Source organism: Heterocephalus glaber, unplaced genomic scaffold, assembly GCF_053883595.1.
Source record: "Heterocephalus glaber isolate CG9 unplaced genomic scaffold, H.glaber_assembly_v1.0 deba00000546, whole genome shotgun sequence".
NCBI lineage: Eukaryota > Metazoa > Chordata > Mammalia > Rodentia > Bathyergidae > Heterocephalus > Heterocephalus glaber.
This window is the reverse complement of record NW_028258147.1, coordinates 44134307-44153204: the sequence shown is the minus strand read 5'-3', so window position 1 is coordinate 44153204 and position 18898 is coordinate 44134307. Positions and strand designations below refer to the sequence as shown.

The 18898-nt window shown below is 37.4% G+C and overlaps 1 protein-coding gene across 1 annotated transcript in view; it reads left to right on the top strand.

The window, feature by feature from the left end:
* LOC101718729 (uncharacterized) overlaps nucleotides 1–18898 on the top strand; it is a 169369-nt gene that overhangs the window by 54786 nt on the left and 95685 nt on the right. The window contains exons 2-3 of the mRNA XM_087204838.1: nucleotides 13271–13396; nucleotides 13590–13653. The gene's annotated coding sequence lies outside the window, so the exon portion shown is untranslated. The remainder of the gene's footprint in view (nucleotides 1–13270; nucleotides 13397–13589; nucleotides 13654–18898) is intronic.

Sequence of the window (18898 nt, the reverse complement as noted above, 5' to 3'; positions counted from 1 at the left end):
TAGACATCTGTGTGCATATACAAGTCAATGAGTCTCAGTAAGCCAGCAGCAGACCTGTGAGATTCAGGCAGATTTCTGGCTGCTAGTCCCAAGTTGAGCTCCCTGTCCTCCTGCAGGGTTGAACTCTGCACAGTTCTGCTGCAGTTTCCAGTTGCTCTTCCCCTGAAGATAGTGCAGGTTTTGATGGGAGGTGATGATCTCATGTGATGATCCCTTCAACTTACCAAGTACGGTGGTCTGGTGTACCTTTATTGTAGAGATTCTCTTTACTTTTCCTCTGAGCTTCAGTTTTCATTGTGGAGCCTGAGAAGCCCTCTTTCTGTTACTAACTTCTGCTCTATCTTGTGGCACTCAGGGCAAGGGCCTTTATAATCCCCTGTGCCTCTGTAGCGTGGGACCAGGTAGCAGAAGAGCTGGAAGGCCAGAGGCGGAGTGGGGAGTGGGACTGGGCCTTACAGTCACCCGCACAGGTAAGCAGAGTGCCGGATGGTGCCAGGGCTCCAAGCTATGCCTGGAACCTCACTGTGGTGTGGGTGGGACTGGGATGGAGCCCAGGGGCTTCATGCTGCTTGGCTCCCCTGTTTGCACTGGTTGGTCCTGACAAGCAGGGTGCCAGATGGGGCTGGGGTTCCAAGTCGTGCCTCAGACCTCCTCATTCTATTAATTGCAACTCCTCTTGTGCCTCTGGATTTGATTTTTAGAGGGAATTAAAATCAGAAACTCCTCATATTATTTCATACAAATTCTGCAATTGAAAAGTTCCTATCCGTATTTTAGGCCTAATCCAATAAAGGGCAAATCAAGGTCAGTTGGCCACAAAAGAATGTTGAAGAAGCAGTATTTTAAATCTAAAACTATAAGTGGCCACTCCTGGGGAATTGCTACTAGGTTTGGTAAAACAGGTTGCAATGCCCCCATTGGAATGAGGCTCACATTAATTGCCTGTGAGTCCTGAAGCAAATGTCATTTGCCTGATCTCCTAGGAATAACAAAGACAAGTGTGTTTTAAGGGCTCATGGATGGTTCTAAGTCCCTTTTGTTACTTGTTCTAATATAAGTTGCTCTAAAATGGTTAGTTTCTTGATCAACCTAAATGGGGTCCTTTGATTTTCATTGTAAAGGCAAAGCTGTTTTGGGCAGAGAAACTTCTATAGCCCCAATGAAAATTTTTGATCATAGCCAATTCCAAAATGATTATAATTCTGCCCTGCAGTTGCTTGCCTTATCCTTTTCCCAGTTCTTATCCCATTTTAGATATCATTTGTTGAACAAGTGAGATTTCAGGGGGCAAAGTAGTATGATGACTCTCCATTCTTCCAATAAATCTATGCCCCATGAATTTACAGGTATGGGAACTATGTAAGAACAAATGTGTCCCAGTTGATCATCAAGCCCTTCATAAGACAAAGGCATGGAGCTTTGTAAAACCTGTTGAGGGACACCAAGGACTACCAGAGATGTTTTAGCTGACCTTTTCCCCCACAATGTGGGCCAAAAGCACATGGCAATGACAGATACATCTGTGCCTGTGTCTATTAGCCCTGTAAACAATTTGCCATTTAAATTTTGCCTATGGTCCAATTTTTGGAAATCTCTTGGGCGAAATCACTTCTTGAGGAATTTCTGGCTGAGAATCCTCTCAGGAATTTTAAAAACTAACATTATTGGGGACAGGGATTTAGCTCAATGATTCCACTGCCTGGCACACAACTGGAAGGACCTGAGTGTAATCCCTGGTATCCAAAAAAAAAACAAAAAAAAAAACCTAACATTATTTAATTTTGGTTCAGACAAGAGCAATATTTGTGCAATATAATCTCCTTGTTCAGTTACTCAAAGTCCTGTGGAGCTCATAGGAACACACAGTTCAGAGTTACAATCAGAATCAAAAATAGCCGGAATAACAGTAATGCCTTTCAAAGTTAGAGAGAACTTCCCAAGTATTAAACCAATTGTTCTGGGTGGCAGGGGTGTATAAATTCCTGTGGGGACAGATACAGGATTCTCATCTTCCAGCAGGTAAACTTTTTGAGCAGCAGGAAGATCTAACCCTGAGCTTCCATGTGTTCCACTGATGAGGAAAGAAATGTTCCTCTGGACATCCATGTAATCTGATTTTGTATTTGGGCATGGGATTGAACTGGATACAACTGGCTTAGAGGGACTGGAGTCCCTTGACTCTGATCCCCTATTATCTCCTGGGCTTTGGGAAGGCCAAAATTTCTGTTTCCCAGCAGCAATATGCCATTCTTGTCATATTTGGAGTGACAGTCTTTAACCCAGTGAATGCCTTTTTGGCAACAAGGGTCAGGGCCAAATGGTAACATATTTTCTTTGGATGCCTGACTTGGTGGCTTCCAGTCAGCTTGCAAAGCCACTTTTTTTACTGTTTTTTCTTAGTTATCCTGTTTCTCCACAAAACATTTTAAGTCATTGTGTGCACTATGTCAATGTTGGGAGATGGCTTGACCCATCAGAGCCAAATTGTATGAAGGATGCCCAGTATTTTGACATGTCTTAATATATGATCCAAGATCACTAGAGCAGGATTCATCCCATGTTTGCAATCCTGATTAGCATTCTTATAGTCTAGCTATAAAATCTGGATGTCTGCTGCTTAGGAATTAGACATCTGCCTTCTAACCATATTTTGCAAACTTACTACAAATTGTGTGTAACATCCCACAGGTCCTTGCACGATCTGAGTAAAAGGTAGTGTCAGCACACTGTCAACCGGCAGGCACAGAAGCCCAAGCCCTCCGAAGGAGCTCCTCTAGCTGATGAGAGTAATGCTGGGCAATGGGCTTCTGCATTTAAATCTGAAAAGTCACTTGTGCTGGATAACATGCCAATAGTAACTTGTCTCAGCTGAGCATCTTCCTGGGCATTCATATGAGCCTGTTCCCTAATTAAGGAATGCAGTTCCACCTCAAAGTGGAGATATTGAGTAGCGTACAGGCACATTTTGGCAAGATGAAAAACATCATGTAGTACCAGAAAATAAGTCTGAAGTACATTGTCCAACCAATCCATTGTATGAGGGCTCTGGGTGCCATTCATTAACACACTGCCTGAGGTCCTTCAGGATGTTAAAATCAAATGAGGGATGGACATATATGTGTGTCTCTGGGTTGTTGGGGTCGGAAAATTAAGATAGGAAAGCACAAGTATTCTCTAACTGCCTTGCCTGATGTCACAGCCTTTTGGAGGGTATGGTGGTAGGGGGTGGCCCCAGAAGTGGGCTTTAGAAGAGGAGCAATGAGACCTTTGCATGGCATCTGAGGAGGCTGCAGGGGTAGTGAATTAATGTCCTCCTCAGGTGGGGCTGAAACAGCCTGCTGTGGTGGCAGAGCATAAGTCCCAGTGCGATGAAAGCAAATAGGGTAAGAAGCCAAATGAGGGGAAGTGCTGCCAGAAGAGCAAGTGGAGAGAGGGGTAGCTGAGGTCTCCTGAACTGAATGAGAGGGGTTAAGTGCCAAATCCATGGTCTCCTGACCTGACTGAGAAGAATTAAGGTCTGAATGAACTAGAGTCCAAGTAAGTAGCTTGTGAAGGGAAAGATGATTGATTGCCCCTTCACCAGGCCTCATGGAGAAAGGTTCCCACACATTCCCATAATTCTATGTTGATTGTTCCAGCCTTGGGAAAAGACAGAACATATCTTTCTATGTCTTTTAATAATTTTACCACAGTGTTTTCTGGTACTGCATACATAACTTGCTTTAACAATGACTTAAGCAATTTCACAAAGTAATGCTGCTCTGATAATAAGGATTGACCCATATTTTTAACCCAGCAAAGATAGAAGATTGGTGTCCCTCATCCATGTCTGGAGATTGTCTTGGGAGATCCATGTGCTGTCTCTCATACTCCAACTCTGTTGCACACGCGAGTTTCCCCCAAATGCCAGCCTGCAAGCACACCAATAGGCTAAGAAAGGTTGTCTAGGGCCAGGGACTTAGCTCAGTGGTTCCACTGCCTGCCTCACAAATGCAAGGCCATGAGTTTGATCCCTGGTACCAAAATAAAAAGCATAAAGAGAATCTTTAAAAAAAAAAAAAAAAGAAAGGTTCTCTGTCCTGGGAAGAGCATGTGGGGGGTGGATACAATGTGGGAAAGGAGGGAATGATGGAAAGTGGCAGATTCAGCTCCTGAACCAGAGAAGATTTTCATTTGATGTCAGAATGTTCTTAGTGTGACATTAAAGGTGTGGTTGTAGGCTGGCTTGGGTTGAGTGTGTGTTAACCCTGCCTGAAGGAAGGAGAGAAATTTAGAAAATGTTAGACTAATAAGTCTCCTCCCTCTACTGATGAGTTTACCTCATTTATTTTTTGAGAAAATTGGAAATTAAAAAATTGTGTCTGTCTTACTGTGAGTTAAAAAGTGGCTGGATAGCATTATCTAAATGTTGCAGGAAGAGCACTAAGAATTGAACACAAGACACTCATTGTGATCTATAGTTAAACTCTTTTTTAACCATTAAGTTTATTGGTACATTTTAGGTATAAAATACAGTTACATTCATCATTGGGCTCTTGTACCATTACATGAGTATCTTGGTTCTTACTTTTTTTCCCCTTCCCCTGCCCTCCCTTCACCCTCTCCACCCTTCCCTATTTGCAAAGACTTTGTTTCCATTTTTTCCTTTTCTCATATTTTTTTCTTTTCCTTTCTTTCCTTTCTCCTACCCCTCCCACTTGCCTTGCTCCTTTAGACCTTTACTTCCTATTGCACAATATCAGTTATACATTTTTTAAATTACACTATCAAGATCTAGGAAACATTACCACAGATTTTACAGAATTTAAAAGGATATAGAATGCATATTACAAAAATCTTTCTTGAAATAAATTTGACAACTTCTAAGAAGTACCTCAGAAGACAAATTAATGAAACTAACTCTGGAGGAAATATAAAATTTGAATAGCACCTATTAAAGAAAGTATATTCCTAGCTTGAAAACCTACCTATATGACAGCAGCAGGCTCATATACATTTTAAATGATAAATTATATCAAACATTTAAAGCAGAAAAAAGAAGGAACATGTCTCCCCTCATTTTAGGAAATAACATTGTCCTAATCCTAAAACTGGATAAAGATAATAGAAGAAAAATGTATGAACATAGATAGAAATTTGTTTAACAAAACAAACTACTAGAAGTCAGATCTGGCAGTATGGAGAAAGTGGTTTTATTATAGGGATGGTAGTGTTGGTTCAGCATTGGAAGAGCCACCCCCAAAAGTCATCATTTTAACAGAGGAAAGGAAAAAGCCATATGATCCTGTCACTAGTTGGAGAAAAAGTATCGGACTAAATTCTACAGCTGTTCATGGTAAAAGCTATCAGGAGACTAGAAGTAGAACAGAACCTTCTCAACAGATTAAAGACATGTACTCCATACTTCCAGCAAAAATACCTCATATGAATGGAGAAGGTACAATGCTTTCTCCCCAAGGTGGGGAACAAGGGCAGATATGCCTACTCTTCATCTGTCCATTAAACTTTGAAAGATAGGCCTAAATCAAAATAGTCTGCCAATAAAATGACACAATTAGGATGGGATTGGCAAGGTAGAAACAAAATCTTTATATGTAGATGAAATGATCATCTACACAGAAAATACTAAGAAATCTCTAGGAGGCCCTAGAAATTGTATTTGAATTTAATAGGATTAGAAAACACAAGATATATATATATAAAAATTCAGGTCTATGTATACTTGCTATAAATGAAGAATTGGATATTGAAATTTAAATGTTATGTAGAAGTACAATGGACCTAGAAAAGAAAAGAAAAAACAAAAAAATCAGGGTTGGAAGACATTTAGTACCTAATTTTAAGACTTCCTCTAAAGCTACAGTAATCAAGGCAGTGTTGATGTAAGGAAAGACATATGGATCATTGGAATAAAACAGAGAACCTAGAAATAGAACAACACATATAAGGTCCGCTGGGTTTTGAAAGATTATTTAACATTAACTTTTTTTTCTTTTTTGTACTGGTGATCAAACTCAGGTCCTTGCGCTTGCGCAGCAGGCAACAAAACCACTGAGCTAAATCCCCGGCCCTATTTAACATTAACATTTTATAGAATATAAACTCAATTCAAGAGCAGAGGAAAAGATAGTATTTTCAGGAAATGGCACTAGAACACCTGGTATCTGTACATAAAAAATTAGCCTCAACCCTTCATTTCCATACATAAAAATAATTTGAAAGGATCTATGAACCTAAATATGAAAGACTAAAACTGTAAAACTTTAAGAAGAAATTAGAATGGAAAATGTTTATGAATTTAGGGCAGGCAAGAACTTCCTAGGATGCAAAAAACAGCATGTATAAAAAAAAATTTGATAAATGAGATTCCATCAAAATTTAGAACTTTGAATAACATCAGTAAAATGAAAAGTAGTCCTTAAACTGACCATATATACAAGGCATATAACCTATGGCCAGAATATATAAAGAACACTTACAGCTCATTAATAGACAACCCAGTTAAAAAGTAGACGCAAGATGATAAATAGCCAGTACAGTGCAAGGAAAGGTGTGCAACACTAGAATCAGAAAAATACTAATCAGTACAATAACAAGATTGAATTATACACTCATTAGGGAGATGAAGTTAAAAGTATTAAAAGCCTTGTCATGACTCTTTATTTTTGTCAGATTCTCCCCCTTTGCTTTTAATTTGTCATGCCCAACAGATTCATACTGCTGGGTTTCCTGGGGTTGTGATCATCACTGTCTTTTCCTCAGATACTATCTAAAATTTTTGGATTGTTGGTATGGTATTTATGAAGTTCCTAAGGTTCTCTTTATCATGAAAGTATTCTATTTCTCCATCAATTTTGAAAGATAGTTTTGCAGGGTACATCAATCTGGGTTGGAGGCTGTTTTCCTTTAGTGCTTGAAATATATCAATCCAAGCTCTTGCCTTGAGAGTTTGTGTTGAGAAGTCTGTTGTGATTCTGATGGGCTTTCCTTTGTATGTGACTTGTTTATTTTCTCTGACTGCTTGTAGAACTTTGTTCTTCTGTTGAGTTTCCGGAATCCTAACAATTATATGCCTATGTGTAGTTTTTTTTTTTTTGATCAAGGGTAGTTCGAGTCCTATGTGCCTCACTTATCTGTATGTCAAGTTCTTTTCCCCTACTTGGGAAGTTTTCTACCTTCCCTTCTGTGAACAGTATTTTTTTTTATCATCTGCACTCTCTCCTGTTTCTTCAGTGACTCCAATCAGTCTTATGTTATTCTTCTTTGCATCATCTAGCAGCTTCTGGATTGCTTTCTCATAGTCCCTTACAATTTTAAAGCAATTTTTCTTTTCTTGGTCACTAATTGCATTCTTATCTTCTATATCTGAAATTCTGTCCTCACATGTGCTCATTCTGCTCTGTAGACTTCCAGTGGAATTTTTAATCTGGAAATCTGTTTGCATCTGTTTTATGGATTCCATTTGTTTCCTATTTTGGGATTCCATCATGTTCCTCAGATCCTCTATTTTTTTTTTTTAAAGATTTTTTTTCTCATTTCTTATTAGTACATCTTTACAATGCATAATGTTTACATTTTTTTTCCTGGTACTGGGAATTGAAGTCAGGACCTTGTGCTTACCAGGCAGGCACGGGATCACTGAGCTAAATCCCAGGCCCAATGTTTACCTTCTTTATGTAGCATTGGTACACATAAATTAATACTTTTTTGGTTGGGGGAGAGACAGGATCTTGCTATGTAGTTCATGGTGGCCTGGAACTTACTGTGTAGCACAGGCTGGCCTTGAACTCACAGCAAGTCTCCTGCCTCAGCCTCCCCAGTGCTGGGATTACAGATGTGTTCCACTACACCTGGCTACATAACACATTTTAACTCCTTTTTTCATCACCTCTTCCTCCCCTCCCTCCCTCTCTTGACGCCTTCCCATTTGAGAAAGATCTGTCTCCCAGGGACAGGGATTTAGCTCAGTGGCACTGAGCCTACCTCATAAGCACAAGGTCCTGAGTTCAATCCCCGGGCACGGGGGGGAATCTGTCTCCCTACTTCCTATTATCTATCTTTTATTTTTTTATTCATAATTTGAGCTTCTCATATGAGAGAAACCATGTGGTATGTAAGCTTATGTGTCTGGCTTATTTTATTTAACATTGTGGTCTCCAAGTGCACCAGGGACCCTGGTGCACTTGGAGATCCTCTATTTTTTTATCTGTGTCCTCTATCTAGATTTAGTAATCATGTCTTGCACTATGGGCACAATCTTTGCTGTTATATGAGATATTATTTCTGATTTCATTTTTTCCAGATCCTCTTTTGTTGCCAGTTCAGGGAGTCCAGCTTGTTGAGTATCAGAGCATTCCATCTCATTTCCCTTTGGGGTTGCTGTAGGTGATTTGGAAGTCTGTTTTTGAAGCTTGTTTACATGTCTTCTCATTTTCATGGAGGGGGTGGTGCTGGTGCCCACGCAGCTCACCTCCTCTGCCCTAGGAGTGAGCAGTGCAATGGCAGTGGGGAGCCTCCTCCTGGGTGCTGGGATTGGCTCACCTTCTCTACCCTAGGAGCAAGGGGTGGAATGGCATGGAGTCTCCTCCTGGGCACTGGGATTGGCTCACCTCCTTTGCCCTAGGAGCAAGCAGTGGAATGGGGGCAGGGAGCCTCCTCCTGGGCACTCATAATATTTTTTCTTTGAGACTGGTTCTCATTGTTGGTGCTGAGGTTGAAGTCTATGAACCACTTGCAGTAGCCTGCCAGATTGAAGTGATCATGTTTGGATCACCAAACCTAGCTAGTATGGGAATTTTATTATCACTTTTATTTACCAAGATCACAGTGCTTTGTTAAATGAAGCATCATTAGTAGATTTCATATCTAGAAAGTTGGGGCTAGTAGGACATTCCTGTAGTCCTGGAACTCAGGAGGCTGAAGCAGAAGGATTGCCATGAGATCAAGGCCAGCCTGGACTATAAAGCAAGACACTATCTAGAAAAAAGTCCAGAATGTTGCACTTTTTGTCTATTGAGAATGTGTGAAGAACAATCTGGAATACATCCTTGCATTCTTCTGCTATAGATATGTTTCTGTGAATTTGAGATTAGTTCTAAAAATTTGAGATTAGCTCAGTGTTAAATGAAAATTACCTCAAGGTTAATTTTTAAAGATTTTTTAAAAATAATAGTCATTTTCCCATTTTGGGGAACATAAAATCTAAAACTATCATAGAATCCCAAATAGTAGACATGTCTCTGTTTTTATCATAAGGACTCTGAGGCAGTATCTTCATTTTTCTACGTAGAGTGACTCATTGTGCTACCCTTTAATAACTTCACGATGATGACTCATGGTGAAAAATCATATGCTTTGTTCTTGATTCTGCACTTGAGGGATCATAGTAGGACTGGATTCTGAATTTGTCAGAATTGTAGTACATCTAGGTGGTGTCATGATTAAATTTTGTGCCTACTGTTTTCTGAGAGCACCCAAATCTATATTTCCTCACATTTTTTCTCCTGACATCTTAACAATTTCCATGAATTCTTCAAGGTTACATTGATCACACAGTTTATATTGCTAGAAGCTGTGTCTTAAAATGAAATTTGGGGCCAGGGATTTAGCTCAGTGGTTCTGCCACCTGCCTCACAAGTGCTAGGTCCTGAGTTTGATCCACAGTACCCCCCAAAAGAATCCAAATTGGCTCATCAATAATGAAACTTTGGAAGGTCATTGCAAGGAACCAATGAAACTAAAATATTACTAACAAGATACCACAGAACCAGGAACTTGCTTCACTCTGTAAAAGTCACTGAAAATGGCAAATATTCTTGACAGTGAAACTGGCATTACTGTTGCCACTGCTGTGTTCACCTCTCCAGTTAACACATTGGAGGATAGAAAGACACATAAGATATATAGTAAAGGAACTGACTACCCAGGGGTATAAGACACAAATTAAACACATAAAACTATCACAGAGCCAATAGCATTGATAATTAATTGTTCAATTATTTCTTGTTGTTCAGAATTATATATATATATAACCCTTGAGAAAATATGTGCACCCATATATGTGACATTTCTACATACCAATAGTTTGAAAGGTAACATTACTTCTAAAGAGTTTGTTTATATCTGAGAATGTATCTAACTCCAAATGAGTCAGCTTTATTATCCCCTGAGGAACTATTGGAAGCAAATAGCCCTTAGAACTGAGCCCAATAGAAAGAGTGTACTGATAAAATTTTCTGACTCTTTGTCTTAGCTGTACTTCCTGTATCACATGTGATCAGTGGGTCTCATAAGGAGACCCATTTTCTCACAGGAAACCATATATTTTTTGAGCTTAGTTTTTTGTCTCAGTATCCAAAATATATAAGGTAGTTTATTTGTCCCTGGTAGTAGTATAAATAACACATATTTTGAAGACATTTGTCTTTTCATGAATGCTGTGCTTATCTACACAGCCTGCTTAGTGAATATGCCTAAAATACAATAGACTACATGGATTCTTCGTTTAATGACTGATTCCTGTTCCTGTGATTAGGTCACTAATGGGATGCTAAATCAGGAATTGTATACAATACATACTTCATGATATTCAGGACAAAGATATGGTCAAAGGAAACTCCAACTTTGTGACTTTGCTTTTGTTTTCATAACTCTTACATGCACTACTGTAATATATAACAGAACATAAAACTATAGTACTGCACAGTACAATCAGAAAAATCAGAGCATTGTATAAACTAGGTGTACTGTACAGAGAAAGACATTGAGGATCTATCAATATGTGCAGAACTGTACAAAAAAGGTGAGTCATAAGTCTGAGTAGTGGGTCATGTCAGAAACAATGTGCCTCATTTGTAAGTCCAGACATTAAAACAGGTAGATTGTTGAACAAGGAATATCTGTGTATTGGCTTCAGTGTTTCTATCTAGGATATTCTTGAGTATTTTCTGAAGTGGTAGTTTAGCATTCATATGTGTCTTGAGCTAATCTTTTTCATGAAATATCCTTAATTCTCCATATTTTTGAAAGAGAGCTTTGCTGGGTAAGTTAAATTAGATCGGAAGTTATTCACTCTTAGGACTTGAATACTTCACTGCAAGCTCTTCTGACCTTTAAGGTTTGTGTTAAAATGTCTGTTGTAATTCTAATTGTTTTACCTTTATAAGTGATATTATTTTCTTTTTCTCTGCTTTAAATTTTTGTTGTGGTTTTTTGATATCTGGCAGTATAATGAGGATATGCCTTGTGAGCTTCTTTTTTCATCACAGTTTTTGATGTTTTCTAAATTCAATGTAGTTGTATTTTAAACATTTTTCATCTTTGAGAATTTTTCTGCTATGATTTCTGTAAACAATTATTCCATCTATGTTATCTTTTACTTTTTCTGGAACTCCAATTAGCCTCACATTGCTCTTTTAGTGTTGTCTGGTAGCTGCTGGATGGTCTTTTCTTTTCTTTTATTGTGTTCTCTCTGAGTACCTCTGCATAATTTACCATGTGTCCTCAATTTCAGACTGACTGGTCTGTCCTGGGGCTCTCTCTGGGCTGGACACATGGGCCATGGTGTGGGTGTGGGATGGGACACTCTGTTCCATCTCCTCTCTGGGCTGAGTGTATACACCTAGCCTGTGGCTAGGGGCACAGCATTCAGTTGGTTGTCCCATCCCCACATTTCCCTTTGTATTACACCTTAGAAATATTTATATCTTTGTGACATATGCATCTCATAAGATATGAGATAATATATCTTCCTTAATCTAATCTCATTGTTAGATATTCCCTAATGAAAACTGTACTACTTTTCTTTTTTTATTTATATATTTATTGGTACATTTTAGGTATACGATACATTTACATTTACCATTGGGTGTTTGTACCTGAACATGATGTATCTCAGTTCTTATTTTTTCTCCCATTACCTGTGCACACTTCACCCTTCCCTATTTACACAGACTTTGATTCCATTTTTTTCTTTCTCATAATTTTTCCTTTCCCTTCTTCCCTTTTCCCTTCCCCTCCCATCACCCCCAAACCCATTCACCTTTTCCTATTTAAAATTATCAATTATTCATTTTAATCATTTTCATCCTTATTTACACTTTCAATTTCTCACACTAGAGAAACTATTCGGTATTTACACATGTGTGTCCTATTTATTTCACTTAAGAGTATGGCCTCAATATGCATCCATTTAGCTAAAAATGTCTCTAGTTTCTCATTCTTTATCACTGAGTAGTACTCCATTTTATATTAAAAAAGAAAAAAACCCACATCTTCTTTATCCAGTTTCCAGTCGATGGGCACTTGGGCTATTTCCAAGCTTTAGCTATTGCAAACTGTGCTGCTATAAACATAGGTACACATATATCACTGTGGTATGTTTCTTTTAATTCTTTGGGGAAGATTCACAGTCGGGGAATAGCTGGGTCAAATGGGACCTGTCAAGAATATTTAAAGAACTGAAAAAAATCAGACCCCCAAATTAAAAGACCCAATTCAAAAATGGGCACCCAAAATGAACAGACATTTCTCAGAAAAAGAAGTAAAAACACCAAATAAATATATGAAAAAATGTTCAACATCACTGGTCATTAGAGAGATGTAGATGAAAACAACATTGAGATTCCACCTCACCTCACAAAGAATGGCTGCTATCAAGAAATCATCCAATAACAAATTCTGGCAGGGTTGTGGGGAGAAAGGAACCCTTCTCCACTGTTGGTGGGAGTGCAGACTGGTGCAACTACTGTACTACTTTTCATTAGCATTATAAATTGCCATTCATGAATATTACTTTGTGTTTAATTACAACTTTTTTACAAAACCAGTTTAAAGTTTCACAATGCTAGCTAAATATAATCCGACACAGAAGAGATCTATTTCCTAAATTATTTGAAAAAAGATGTATTTTCTATGTTGTTACAGCAAGTCATTAGTTATTCATCTACCCCAGTTCTTTTTACCCCACATTTGATCTAGTAGGCTCTCTACACGAACCATGCTTTACAGACAGTGTAGAAATAAAACTGGGGCCAACCAGCAGGAGAACCAGTCTTCCCATTCTGCTCTTTCTTTAGCAGTGAATTCCCACCTAGAATCAAAATTCCTCTGTGGCAAGTGCATGTGGATGAAGAATAAGTGTTTGATGACCAAAAGATGAAGTAAACATTTGTGAGACTCAGCCTCATTTCAGCTTTTCATGAGTAGATTTGAGATATTTTGTGTTGTGAGTCTCACTCTTCTTCCTGGGAATATATTTCTGCTGATTTAGGAGGCAGTGACCTTTGAGGATGTGGCTGTGACTTCACCATGGAGGAGTGGCCTTTGCTGGATCCATCCCAGAAGAAGCTCCACAGAGATGTGATGTGGGAAAATGTTACAAATGTGACTGCTATAGGTAAGGAAGATAGATTTATGCAATCAGGGAGCATTGGTTATTGCCCTTCAGTGCCATTTACTTTATTGGAATATGGAAGTGTTTTTGATAAATCTTCCAGGTGTGGTCACATTGTACCATGAATCTAATTGGAAGATAATAATTTTTATGTAATGTAGTAACTCATCATTACATTTCTTTTTCTACACTTTAGGAAGAAACTGGGAAAACCAGCAGCAAATTGAAGATGAGTACCAAAACTTCAGGAAAACTCTAAGGTTATAGGCACTAACAAGAATATTCCTCAAAGGTCAGAAATATTAAAACCTAGCAAACTACACAAATGAGACCATGTTCAAAAAAATACAGAAAGCCAGACATGGTGACATGTACCTGTAATCCCAGCACTTAGGCAACTGAGGCGGGAGGATTGATAGGAGTTTGAGGCCAGCCTGTGCTACATAGTGAGTTTGAGACTGGCCTGAACAATGTAGGAAACTCAGGAAAACAAACAAAATGAGGCCACGTTCAAATTTCTTTAATTGCACAAAATTTCTCCAGAGATGAATACATGTTTAGTATCTAGAATTTGACAATTGAATATTTGAAATATGTCAATATTTGAAATGTAGGGACTATCGATCGTATGCCACAAGTGACACCTAATCCATACTAATATACATTATTTTTCATGCTCAAGATTATAAAACTCTTACATGAAATTTTATGTATGCATTGATTCAAGTTGTATATAAAATTTTATACACAAATTTTGAGAGCCAAGAAGAGGAAATATAATTACATAAACATATATCTTAAAAGACTGCTTTCTTATCAAATTATGTAAGTAATGCTATATGTTTTAAATGTGGTATAGTCAGTACTTGCAAAGTTGGTAACCTTGAGCAACTATTCAAAGTACAAATGAATACCCCTGTTTTGATAATAGCTGTTTTCAAACAATCCTGAAAAGCATTTAGACTATTTATGTTCTGACTACAGTATTAGAAGGCACCTCTCATAATGTTAGAGGGAATGTCATTGTAGTATAACATCTATGGAAAAGTGTATAGAGGTTTCTCAAAAAAAGTAAAAATGAAATTTCCATTTTACCCAGCTATACTTCTACTGGGTGTATTCCCCACAAAGTTAAAGTAATCATATCAAGTGGATGCATGCATATCCACGTTTGTCACAGTAAAACTTACAAATGTGAAGCTCAGGAAACAGCCTAGATGCCCATTCACATATGAGTAAAAATGGAAAATGGGATGGCCTGGACAGGATGGAACATTCTGGGAAGCTGAGGCACATTCATGCTCAGGCTAGGCACTCAATGACTGATGAGGCTCAGTTTCAAAATAAAAGATAAATAACTCTGAGAATGTAGCACAGTGCTAAAACCCCGGGGTCAGTCTCCAGCATGGAAAATAATGTGGTGTGTAAATATGAAGGAATGGTATGCAGCCATAAAGGAGAATGAAATGATGTCATTTGCCAAAAAAAATGTATGGATCTGGAATCCATATTACATTGAATAAGATAAGCACAGAAAGCTCAACATGACATGTTATATTTTATATGAGAAATGCAAACTATGAATTAAGAAGTAAAATAAAGGAGAGATGATAAAAAAGAGAGAGGCAGACATTTTGGAGAGGGTGAAGAAGCTCAGTAAAATGGAGAGGGGTAGAGTCATGGGGAATATAGGTGTGAAAAATAATATATGTATCATATGCATCAATTGTTCAAAATGAAAGTTATCATTATGTATTGCAAACATATCAATTCCAAACTCACAAATGAATACCATTTTGGTAAAAGCTATTTCCAAGCCATCATCCAGAATGTACAGTAAGTTCGTGATCAAATATCATTAGGAGATATAAAATCAAAACTCTTCCTGGTCAACCATTAATATAAAGACACTTTTAAATGTGACTGGTTGGATTTTTTCTTTGACAGTAGTGCAGAGGTAGATAGATTCTGTCAACAAAACACTGGACTCAAATCATATGCACTTCATAGATTTGAACAGAAGCTCTCTAAGTGTACCAGACATAGAAAAACATCAACTGACTTTCAGTCTTTGCAAAAACATGCAAAAACCAATGCTGAAGAAAAAACCTATGGATATGAGCAATGGGGAAAATGCTACTGTGCATGCACTAAAGGAAGTAATGCTGAAGAACAATCTTTTATATATAAGCAAAATGTGAGACACTTCACTACACCCAACTATGTTCAAATCCAGGAAAGAAATCACAGTAAGGTGAATACTTGTATACAATGGAGGAAAGGTTTGAATTCTCACCATGATATTCAGAAACATGAAAGAGCTCACACTGGAAGAAAATCCTATATATATAATCACAGTTGGAAATCCTTAAATAATAACACTTCATTTGGTAATCATGAAGGAACTCCCACGGGGGGAAAACTATGTATGTAAGCAATGCGGGAAAGCTTTCACCACACATGATTCTTATCAAATATATGAAAAGACCCACATGGGGGAAAAAACCCTATATTTGTAAGCAATGTGGGAAAGCTTTCAGCACACACAGTGAATGTCAAAAACATGAAAGGACTCATGCTGGGGAGAAACCCTATATATGTAACCAGTGTGGGAAAGCTTTCTGCAGACAGATTTCTTGTCAAATACATGAAAGGACTCACACTGGGGAGAAGCCCTATCTATGTAAGCAGTGTGGAAAAGCTTTCAGCACACAGGAATTGTCAAAGGCACAAAAGGAATCACAGTGTAGAAACTGTGTATGTAATCAATATGGAAAAGCCTTTCCTTTACTCTAGTTATCATCATAGATATTTAAAAATTAAGAGAGGAAATTAACTTTGAATATATAAAGTGACTTGCACTGAACTAGGGACAGTGTGGAGAAGCACTTTCTTTGTATGCAATATAAAAATTTTCAGTACACGGGTATTATTACATACCTGAAAGACTTCATAGAACAGAGAATCTGAATGTATGTCAACAATGTTGGAACTGTTTTATTTTCCTCAGTGCATTTGAATTCATGAATGAATTCACATAAGAGGGAAGCCATATGTGTGCACTAAATCTGGGAAATACTTCCATTTTTCCACTTACTTTGAAAAACATGAAAAGAGAAAGCCTTTGTAAATAATGTTTGAAAGCTTTTTATGATTCTTATAGCATCAGGAAACATGCAGGAACTCAAAATGAGATTTAGCATAAATCCTGAATATGAGAAAGCTAAGAATCAGTGACAGAGACAGAGAGGTGTGTGAAAAATGAGATACACTGTTTCAAAGCACACATGCTGAGATAGTTTTCCTCCAATATGTCTATGAATTAATGCAGTGATGAGGTTGGAAAGTGCATAATAATGTTAAATTCAGAATAACAAAGCACTTTGCATCCAAGTCTTTAGTACATGGCCTTTAAGGGACATGTTTCATGCAAACCATTATCTTAGTTGTATGGGTAAAATGAAGCTTATTCACACAATGAAACTTTGTTCAGTTTTAAAAGAAAGAAAATCTTTCATTTGTGATAATGTAGTTTAACCTAGAGGTCATTATGTGGAATATGCCAGGCATAGACAGATTAAAGCTTGATCATATTTATTTTTAGCATCTAAAATTGACAACTTTAAAGAATCAGAAAATTTAGTGATAGTTGCCATGTGTGGGTGTGGGGAAGTTGAGAGATGTTAATGAGAAACATAATGTTCATGTTGTAGAGTACAAATGGCATAAACCCCCTAGTGACTAAAGTGATTGACACAGTGTCACATAGAATTAAAATTTGATAAAAGTTTTTAGTGTTTTCTCCATATGCCCAAAAGTTAATTGTGTTAGGTGATACAAATACTATCAAGAAAGAATGTGCTAATTTCTCAATATAAACAGTAACAAATTGCACTATATACTTTCAATAAATTATTGTATTTTTTTAAAGAATACAATTAAATTTAGCAAAAATAACATGAGTGGTTTCATGATGTGTCTACAGAATCTCTCCTTTCTTCAATTTTTAAAGATATAATTTACTTTGTACCATATTTATTTCTGAAAATATTCAGTACTAGTTGACCCAAAGGTTGTAAGGTTTTGTTAAACTGAAAGTTTTCAGTATTTAAGTGAAATTTATACTTGGAGGATATAATTTGGAAACAGTTGACATTATCACACATTCATTTCATCCCATTTTGACAGAAAGTTGTTATATATGTATTCAAGAAACTGTCTACATTTTAAAAGCACTTAATCTTGTTTGTCTGATTTAACAAGCTTGACAATTAACATGTACTCAAGGTGCATCCATTTTCCTACAAATGTCTTGAATTTGTCCTTCTTTGTAGCCAAGTAGTATACCATTATGCATAGATACCATATTTTCTTTATTCATCTGTTAATGGATGTATACAGACACAGAGAGCTTTTTGGCAGATGGGAGGGAATCAGGAGGCCAAGGAAGGGAAGAAGGGGGTGTAAAAATATTTGATGTTATATACCAACTACCCACAATGAATACAATCTCTGAATTTCACAAACATGAACTAAATAATGACAATAATATTGGTAATATGATGATGCAATTGGGAAAGGGGATCTGGAGCCAGAGGGAGGGTGATGGGTAAGGAGAAGAAGAGAAACCATAAGAATCAAAATGTTAAATACATATCATACTCCCTAAGGTGAATGGGAACACGTATGTCAAACATATTAATTAAAAAGCTTAATACTTAAATATTTAGAGACATTTTGTCCTTTTTTCTGTTTCCTAGATTTGTCAGAAGATGTATTGAAAATGCATAAAGATGCCTTTGGGTCTCTGGGAACCAGCCTTTCTTTTGCAGGTTTCTTTAGTTTTGAATTCCGCATAAACATTTATTGCCATAGGCCCCAATGAAATGTATTGATACTAATGTAAACAACAATCCATTGCATGCACTTCCATTGGTTACCCATGGCAGTGATTATGTGATTTTGTGAGGGAGAGGAAATAGGTATTCACATGAACCAGGACATGTGCATCTATCAAGTTGCACCAGCAAATGGAAACATGTATTTTTTTGCTATCTAGATCCTACCATGGCTGTTGCTATGCTATACACTTCACCAAAATGTATTTATAAACCTTGTCTTCGTGCATTGTAGCAGACCAAACCAAAATACCACAGGGTTGTAGACTTTATGAAGTAATTATTTCTCACAGTTGTGAAGCCTAGAAAATCCAACATCAAAGCACTGGCAACTTAAATATCTAATGAGACATTGTTTACATATGGAGACTTCTAGCTGAGTTCTCACAAGGCATGCATGTGTACAAGATGTCTTTGGCCTGTCTTTTACATGTGTATGTCATTATTGATTCATTACATAAATAAATTCCAGAGACCCCACTTCCTCATAGCATCAGCTTGGGAATTAGGTTCTGAAACATCTGTATTTTGGGGTACCTAGATATTCAGAACACAGAAATCATTATATGAGGTCCCATTTTGTGTTGAGCAATGTAGTGGATTACAT